Below are 10,277 nucleotides of genomic sequence, written 5' to 3'. Positions count from 1 at the left end.
GAGAGAGAGAGAGAGAGAGAGAGAGAGAGAGAGAGAGAGAGAGAGATTCTAAAGCTGTTTTATGGCAACTCATATTAATCATATAAGATTTGTTCTTACGATTTTACTAGGAGAGAGAGAGAGAGAGAATAAGCCCCTCTCTAAGGCCGTTGTATAACAATTCACAATAAGCATATACGATTTGTTCCTATGATTTCATTTGGAGAGAGAGAGAGAGAGAGAGAGAGAGAGAGAGAGACTCTTTCCAAGGCTGTTTTATCACAATTCATATTAATTATACCACATTTGTTCTCACAATTTTACAAAGCAAGAGAGAGAGAGAGAGAGAGAGAGAGAGAGAGAGAGAGAGAGAGAGAGAGATTTTGACCCTCGGAAAACATTAAGCAAAAGTGAAATTTAAATTTACTTAATATAAATCACTTTACTCCCAAATTCACCTCCACAGTGAATACATCTTCTTCGAGGGAACATTAAAAAGCGAAGCTGTTTTCGCTCGTGTTCAGTCAAAGGAACTTAATTATTGTTTCTCATTTGCTGAATGGGCATTAACTGACTCGGAAGGACCTGAGGGACGCAGGATTCAATTATAAAAGGGCCTGGAAAGAGCATCCTCTACAAGCTTCTTTTTCTATGGGAAGATGAAGGATTCCTTTGAAGTGTATTTGACAAGGGTGTTTGTGTATGCGTTTGTGTGTGTGTCTCAGAGAGAGAGAGAGAGAGAGAGAGAGAGAGAGAGAGAGAGGATAGAGAGAGAGGAGAGAGTAGAGAGAGAGAGAGAGAGAGAGAGAGAGAGAGAGGATAATTAAATCTAAAATTCAATGAGATACTCCCTGTTTTTCTGATAATTCAATCTGAATTTTAGGTGTCTGAAAAGAAAACTATTGTGGTGTCCTTTCACACTTTTTCTGTCCGCCTTCAGATCTTGAAAACTACTGAGGCTAGAGGGCTGCAAATTGGTGTGTTGATCAGCCGTCCTCCAACCATCAAACATATCAAATTGCAGCTCTCTAGCCTCAGTAGGTTTTGTTTTATACAAGGTTAAAGTCAGCCATAACCGTGCGTCCAGCAACGATATAGGCCAGGCCACCACCCGGCGGTGGCTAAAGTTTTAATGGCCGTGGCATACAGCATTATACAGACACCACCGAGAGACAGATTTATTTACCGTGGGCTTGATTATACGCTGTACCGGCTGCACAGATAACTCGATTGCGCCGAAGAAACTTTGAAGTATTATTTTTTTCTTGTTTAATACTGAAATCACTCAAGGGCAAATGGCAAGAATTTTTCATGCCCCAATATTGTACAAAACAGTGGTATTATTATTATTATTATTATTATTATTATTATTATTATTATTATTATTATTATTATTATTGTTTATTATTATTATTATTATTTTTTATTTATTTTTTTTTTTTTGCTCTATCACAGTCCTCCAATTCGACTGGGTGGTATTTATAGTGTGGGGTTCCGGGTTGCATCCTGCCTCCTTAGGAGTCCATCACTTTTCTTACAATGTGTGCCGTTTCTAGGATCACACTTCTGCATGAGGCCCGGAGCTACTTCAGCCTCTAGTTTTTCCAGATTCCTTTTCAGGGATCTTGGGATCGTGCCTAGTGCTCCTATGATTATGGGTACGATTTCCACTGGCATATCCCATATCCTTCTTATTTCTATTTTCAGATCTTGATACTTATCCATTTTTTCCCTCTCTTTCTCTTCAACTCTGGTGTCCCATGGTATTGCGACATCAATGAGTGATACTTTCTTCTTGACTTTGTCAATCAACGTCACGTCTGGTCTGTTTGCACGTATCACCCTATCCGTTCTGATACCATAGTCCCAGAGGATCTTTGCCTGATCGTTTTCTATCACTCCTTCAGGTTGGTGCTCGTACCACTTATTACTGCAAGGTAGCTGATGTTTCTTGCACAGGCTCCAGTGGAGGGCTTTTGCCACTGAATCATGCCTCTTTTTGTACTGGTTCTGTGCAAGTGCCGGGCATTCACTTGCTATGTGGTTTATGGTTTCATTTTTCGTATTGGCACTTCCTACATATGGGAGAGATGTTATTTCCGTCTATCATACTTTGAACATATCTGGTTCTTAGGGCCTGATCTTGTGCCGCTGTTATCATTCCTTCAGTTTCCTTCTTTAGCTCTCCCCTCTGTAGCCATTGCCAATTGTCATCGCTGGCTAGTTCTTTAGTCTGTCTCATGTATTGTCCGTGCATTGGTTTGTTGGGCCAGTCCTCTGTTCTTTCTGTCTTTCTCCTCTGTCTGTATATTTCTGGGTTTTCGTCTACTTTTATTAGTCCTTCTTCCCATGCACTCTTTAGCCACTCGTCTTCACTGGTTTTCAGATATTGCCCCAGTGCTCTGTTTTCGATGTTGACACAGTCCTCTATACTTAGTAGTCCTCTCCCTCCTTCCTTTCGTGTTATGTATAGTCTGTCCGTATTTGCTCTTGGGTGTAGTGCTTTGTGTATTGTCATATGTTTCCTGGTTTTCTGATCTATGCTGCGGAGTTCTGCCTTCGTCCATTCCACTATTCCTGCGCTGTATCTGATTACTGGCACTGCCCATGTGTTTATGGCTTTTATCATATTTCCGGCGTTGAGTTTTGACTTGAGTATCGCCTTGAGTCTCTGCATATATTCTTTCCTGATCGTGTCCTTCATCTCTTGGTGTTTTATATCTCCTCCTTCCATTATTCCCAGGTATTTGTATCCTGTCTCATCTATGTGTTTGATGTTGCTCCCATCTGGTAGCTTTATCCCTTCAGTTCTCGTTACTTTGCCTTTTTGTATGTTGACTAAGGCGCATTTTTCTATTCCAAACTCCATCCTGATGTCCCCAGATACAATCCTTACAGTCTGGATTAGGGTATCTATTTCCTTGATGCTCTTACCATACAGCTTGATGTCGTCCATGAACATCAGATGGTTGATTTTGTTGCCTCTTTTCTTGAGTTGGTACCCGGCATCCATCTTCTGTAGTACTTTTGTCATGGGAATCATGGCTACTACGAAGAGTAGTGGGGACAGTGAGTCGCCCTGGAAGATCCCTGTATCCTGATATTAAACCTCTGCTTAGTCTTATTCCTGAGCTTGTAAGTATTGTATTCCAGTTGCGGCATTGTATTTTTGAGGAAGCTGATGGTGTTTCCTCTGCCCAATATATTTTCAGGCATTCTATTAGCCATGTGTGTGGTATCATGTCGAAGGCTTTCTTATAGTCTATCCATGCCATGCTTAGGTTGGTTTTCCTTCTCCTACTGTTCTTCATTACCATTTTGTCTATCAGGAGCTGGTCTTTTGTGCCCCTACACTTCCTTCTGTAGCCTTTCTGTTGGTGGGGGATGGTGTTTGTCTCCTCTAGGTAGTTGTATAGCCTTTCACTGATGATACCTGTTAGTAACTTCCACATTATTGGTAGGCAGGTGATAGGCCTGTAGTTACTGGCTATATTTCCCTTACTCTTGTCTTTTTGTACTAAGGATGTTCTTCCTGTGGTCATCCATTTGGGTGCTTGGTGATTTGAGATACAATGCTGGAGTTGTTCTGCTATTCGTGGGTGTAGGGCCTTGAAGTTTTTGAGCCAGTATCCATGGACTTCATCGGGACCTGGGGCTTTCCAGTTTGGCACCTTCTTTAGTTGGTGTCTGACTGTGTCTGTCGTGATGTCTGTGAATCTTTGTTTTATTCTCCCTGTTTCTTCTTCCTTGACTTCCTGGAGCCATGTTGCATGTTTGTTGTGTGATACCGGATTGCTCCATATGTTTTCCCAGAGTCTCTTACTTGGTTCGGTTTCAGGAATTTCTGGGGGGTTGTCTTCCCCTCTTAGTTGGCTGTATAGTCTTTTCTGGTTGGTTCCGAATAGTTTGTTCTGTTGGTATCCCTTATTCCTGTTCATGTACCGTTGGATCTTGTGTGCATTGGCCTTAAGCCTCTGTTTTACATCTTCTATTGTGTTGTTTAGTCCCCTCTCTTGTACTTTGTATTTCTCGTTGAGTTCCTCCCTTGTTTTCTTGCTTCTTAGCCTTTTTTCTGCCATCTCTTTCAGTTTACTCAAGTCAGATCTCATCACCATGATTTGCTTTTCCAGGCGCCTTTTCCAAGGAGGTTGCTGTTTTGGTTTCTGTTGGGTTGGTTGTGACGGTGGTGTTTGTGTTCGAATCCCCATCAGTTCTGCTACTAATCTTGCTCCTGCATATGTCAAGTTATTTGTTTCTGTGATACTGGTGGTGTGTATTAGGCCCATTATTTCATTGACATCACTTGTTTTCTCCCTTAATTTCTTGTTGTTGTAGGGTTTCATGGAGGGGATTTTTGTTCTCTCTGTATCTGGCTCCATCCATTGGTCTAATCTTTTCTACCCATTCCGTTCCGTCCTCTCGTGTTACTTTGTCGGTGTTTCTTCGTGTGTCGTTGTTTGATACCTCATCCTCCCTGTCGTCTTCTGTGGCATCGTCTCTCAGTTCGTCTTCGTGTAATTCGTTGTCGTGTGACATTTCCCTTTCCAGTTCTTCTCTTTCTGTTGGGGAGAGCCAGTTCTTTTTCTTTATGTTCCTTACTTGGTCTGCCAGCCTCTGCTCTGTTTGGGGGGTGTTATTCCTCTCATTTCAGATGTTGACCAATCTTCTTCTATATCCTCTCTCCGTCGGGTTGCTTCTGATGTAGCATCTCCATATTTCCTTATTTTCTTCTCTTGTCCATTTCTTCCTTTTTGCCTCTGTACCTCCAATCTCAGGCTGTTGATTACTGTCGTTGTGGTGATCAGTTGCTGGATGACGACCTCCAAGTACCTGACCGTCTTCCCCTACAATTGGGTTGAATACCTGGTTGCCGGACGAAGCTCCTCTGTTGCCAGAGGTTCCATTTACGTCGTTGTCGTTTATTCCTTCATTTCTTTCCATCATTGCTGAGTTTTGCTATTTAACCCATAGCTGGTACCCCTACCCCATCCAGGGATAGGTACTCATTTACAGCTGAGTAGACTGAGGAAATTATGGTAAAGATCCTTTCCCAAGGAATCAACGCCGAGGAGAGCGGTCACCCATCCAACGACTGACCAGCCCCAATGTTGCTTAACTTGACTTAAGTCTATTATTATTATTATTAAACCTGACACTGGAATGACAGGGATTTTCCGTGTCACAATATTGTACAAAACAGTGGCATTATTATTATTATTAAACCCGAGACTGGAATCCAGCAGAAAAAAAAATGAAGACATTGTAATACGAAGATGAAAACTAAAAATGAACCATGATAAAAATGGCAAAAGATAAACAGTTCGAAGATCATAGACCCAAAACTTTATTCATATCCTTGACCCCGATAAAAAAGCGTGTGATCAAAATCTCCTTTTAAAACAACTGCTGTTTTATTGAAGATTCCGGAACAATATCACGTTCTCCAACTAAAAGTTTGAACGAATGAAAAAACCAGAGAGAGAGAGAGAGAGAGAGAGAGAGAGAGAGAGAGAGAGAGAAATCCACAGAAGTGAGGTTACATTGCTTTTAATTTTGCGGTTCTGTTTTTATTTCTCCCTATTCTAATTCTCAAGTTCCGAAGACGTTTATCCTATTCGCTGTTTCACGAGAGAGAGAGAGAGAGAGAGAGAGAGAGAGAGAGAGAGAGAGAGAGACTTTTACCGAGACTGTTTTGTAAGAGAGAGATGTAACAATTACATAAAAATAATCAAATAAATAAAAATAAATAGATAAACAACATGAAGCTTTTACTGTACTTCTTTCATATTTAATGAGCTAATTTATAACAAGTAAAACAAGTAAAAATGCGCCGGAGGTTATTCGGCGCGATTGAGTTTTCTGTACAGAGTATAATCAAGGCCACCGAAAATAGATCTATCTTTCGGTGGTCTCAGTATAAATCTGTATGAGCCGCGGGCCATAAAACTTTAAACACCACCCGGTGGTGGCCTGGCCTATAGCTATCGCTGCCAGACTCACGATTACGGCTAAATTTAACCTTAAATAAAATAAAAACTATTGTGGCTAGAGGGCTGCAATTTGGTATGTTTGGTGATTGGAGGGTGGATGATCAAGATACAAATTTGTAGACCTCTAGCCTCAGTAGTTTTTAAGATCTGAGGGTGGACAGAAAATTGCGGACGGACAGACAGAAAATCCATCTCAAAAGTTCTTTCACAGAAAACTATAAAATATACTAGACGCTTTTCATTAGCCCTCAAAATCGAAGACGTCAAGGAGACCTCCATTCCAGGAATTAGTTTCGAATCGAGGGAAAAGTTCTTCCAAAAAATTCTGGAAACGAGTCGTTCGTCTGCATCATTTTCTGACAAATAAAAAAAAGAAAGAAAAAAAAAACTCCCACCAAGAGAGGGATCACAAGAACAACAACTTCGTTAATTATGAAGGATTATTTCGAACTAACGAGAAGATTTATGGAAAGTTTTAAGGGTAAAATGTGAAGGAACTTCTGGGTGTGTTTTTTTTTCTGCCCCTCTAGGCATCATAATGAGCTGATTTGTTTATGTCGCAATTTTGTTGTTATTTTAGGAACGTAGGAGTCGAGGAAAACGGAAGAAAGGGGATTAAAATATAGAATGTTCTGAGAGAGAGAGAGAGAGAGAGAGAGAGAGAGAGAGAGAGAGAGAGAGAGAGAGAGAGAGAGAGAGTCTTAGTAAAGCTATCTTATAACAATTCATATTAAGTACACGAGATTTATTGTTACACTTGAGAGAGAGAGAGAGAGAGAGAGAGAGAGAGAGAGAGAGAGAGAGAGAGAGAGAGAGAGAGATGTGTCTTACTAAGGCTACTTTATAACAACTCATGCTAAGAATACGATATTTATTGTTACACTTGAGAGAGAGAGACTCTTGAAATATATAACAACTCATGTTATTCATATATTAGAGAGAGAGAGAGAGAGAGAGAGAGAGAGAGAGAGAGAGAGAGAGAGAGACTCTTGCTAAGGCTGTTTTATGAAAATTCATATTAAGTATATAAAATTTGCCCTGACAATTTCACTACAAGAGAGAGAGAGAGAGAGAGAGAGAGAGAGAGAGAGAGAGAGAGAGCGAGAGAGAAGTGTTCACATTGCATATTCAATAGGGCGAATGTACATCACCATGTCAGCTCCCAGGATGAAAGATGAACCTCTGAATTATAAAAGATGGCAGATCCGGAAAACACGGTGTCATGACATCTGGAGGACATGAAATTCGCATAAAAGGCCTTCAAGCACCTCGGGAGTCATGAAGATATATATACGGAAAAAGGCAAAACGGTCAGTGGTCGATGGCATTTTCATTCAGTTTCTTTAGTGTGAAGTTTCTCAGCATATGGAAGATGAGACGCTTTAAACGACCTGTAATTACTCGTTTTGTCATGCATATAGGAAACTATCTATCTATATATACTCGTGTGCATATATACATATGTATATGTGAGTGTGCGCGTGTGCGTTTATACACACACATTCACATATATATATGTGTGTATATGTATGTGTGCAAGTATATATGAAATAAACAACAAACAGCAAGTTTTGCGCGCACTGAACAGCACTTGTTCCCCCTATCGCCGCTCGCAAACCATCTCCATGGAGCAAAGCCACTTCTAAAGTTACAACTCCGTGAAATTGCCTAAGTCAATTTGAGCGATAAGCTTAATTCGCACTGGTCAAGTTACCGCAGGGATTAGGTTTGATCGAGAGAGAGAGAGAGAGAGAGAGAGAGAGAGAGAGAGAGAGATAGAGAGAGAGAGATCCGGTCGCTTACTTAATTTACACAGTTTGTTGAAATTCTTTTAGTTTAGCAAGATATCGGTTTGCTATAAATTCAACACGCATTTGTAGGCAGTTATTATTATTATTATTATTTTTATTATTATTATCACTATTATTCATAAGAGGTCAATAGGTTATGCCCATGTATAAATCTCTCTCTCTCTCTCTCTCTCTCTCTTTTCTATATATATGAGAGAGAGAGATTTTACATACATAACCTGTTGCCATCCTCCTCCTCTCCCCTCCTCCTCCTCCTCCGCCTCTTCTTCTCTCTATATAGAGAGAGGATTTATACTAGGCATAACCTGTTAAAACCTCCTCCCCTCTTTCCTTCCTACCTCCTCTTAATAATATAAATAATAATATATAATAATAATAAGATAAAGTTAGGATTTATATATATATATATATATATATATATATAGGATATATATATAAAATCTAGATATATATCGAGAAACAAGGAGAGAAAACAAGACCTGCCATATATATATATATATATATATATATATATATATATATATTATATATATATATAAGTCATATCACATTTCCGTGATTCATATACAAATATCGAGCTACAATGTCCTTTAATATCTAATTCGCTCTACTCGGAATTAATATATTTTCTATATGCTTAACCGAAGGGGAATTTTTTCTCGATATAGATTTGCCTGGACCAGGGCGCGAACCTATGGATCCTTTCAAACCCAGGAACGTCAGTGAAGCGTTTACCTACTACACACCGCGAGAGGTAACGCTTCACTGACGTTCCTGGGTTTTGAAAGGATCCATAGGTTCGCGCCCTGGTCCAGGCAAATCTATTATCGAGAAAAAATTCCCCTTCGGTTAAGCATATATGAAAATATATTAATTCCGAGGTAGAGCGAATTAGATATTAAAGGACATTGTAGCTCGATTTATTTATATATATATATATATATGTATATATATATGTATATATATATGTATATATTCATTTATATATATATTAATATATATATATATATATATATATATATATACATACATACATACATACATACACATACATATATAAAACATCTCGTTACCCTCTCTCCTTTTTAAGGACGTGTCTGCAGACGCGTTCCGGGAACACTGGAGGAAAGTTCGTAATTACTTTGCTGCAGCAGCAGTGATCTTAATTGCCCGTTTCTCGGTCCTGAACGTTGCTTTATGCAAATGAGCGATCACTCGTTGCCATGCAATGCCATCTGCGTGTTTTGGGATGCTAAATGTTAACTGTTAAATGTTGATGCTTGAAATATTCTCTCGCGTTTCTGTTTTAAGTGATGGTTGATAATTGATATGATTTTACATTTATTGTTTATTACTTGTTCCCAAAAATAAAATAAAAATATTGTTAATAATGATAATAAAAATAAATATAATAGAAATAGATATAAAAAATTGAAAAAATGACAGTAAAAATAATAAAATAATAATCGTAAAAATAAATGTAAAAAGAAGAATAATAAAAATAAAAGCAATCAATTAATAATGATTAGTAACACACTCTTTGATGGATTTTAATTATTACATTATAATTTTGTGGTCAATATATCCCTTCTGTCCATCTATCTATCTATCTATCTATCTATCTATCTATCTATCTATCTATCTATCTATCTATATAGTTCAGGTGTCGTGAAAAGAACAGAGGAAAACAACGATTGTCCTATACTTCTATAATATAGTCTATATAGTTGATGGCTATAGTAGATTCACATCGACCGTGTATTTCATGTCTAGGCCAGTCCCTTACGACGCTCCTGGTTGGCTGTTGATAAGCTAATCACAGGACTGGAAACTCTCAGTCTCTTTCGAGAGTTCACATAGGCAGGATGTATGTTCCACCTTTCCAGAGTGATACTTTTGAAAGACGTATCCCCCAGGAGAGGTGGAACATAGCTCCTACTCATGTGAACTCTCTCGAGAGACTGAGAGTTTCCAGCCGTGTGATTGGCTTATCAACAGCCAATCAGGAGCGTCGTAAGGGATGGGCATAGGCATCAAATGCACGGCTGATGTGAATCTACTATAGTGCCAGCTACGTCCAGGCTCTGTACAGATCCTTTTGTCGTTCCAACTCGCTTTAGTTATTTTTACCTTCGGCCATAGCACAGTAATGCAAGTACATACCCTGTCTAATTTTCCAAGGGTAATAGATTTCATAGCAAATACCTGATTTATAATGATAACAGCAACCTCCATATCTAGGGATTCGAACAGCCGACCACTGAAGCAGTATGGCAATGCTTAACGAGATAATCATACCAATTATTACTCTTACAATCAATCAGGATACTGAGACCAATCATTACTCTCACGCTTAATTAGTATAATTAGAACAATTATTAATCTCACATTTAATAAAGATCCTCAGATACAATTATTACTCTCATACCTAATAAGAATACTTAGACCAATTATTACTCTCACATTTAACAGGACACTTAGACCAATGATTACTCTC

The sequence above is a fragment of the Macrobrachium nipponense genome, chromosome 33, assembly GCF_015104395.2.
Source record: "Macrobrachium nipponense isolate FS-2020 chromosome 33, ASM1510439v2, whole genome shotgun sequence".
In the NCBI taxonomy this organism is placed as follows: Eukaryota; Metazoa; Arthropoda; class Malacostraca; order Decapoda; family Palaemonidae; genus Macrobrachium; species Macrobrachium nipponense.
The sequence above is the reverse complement of the archived record's forward strand: the minus strand, read 5'-3'. Positions refer to the sequence as shown.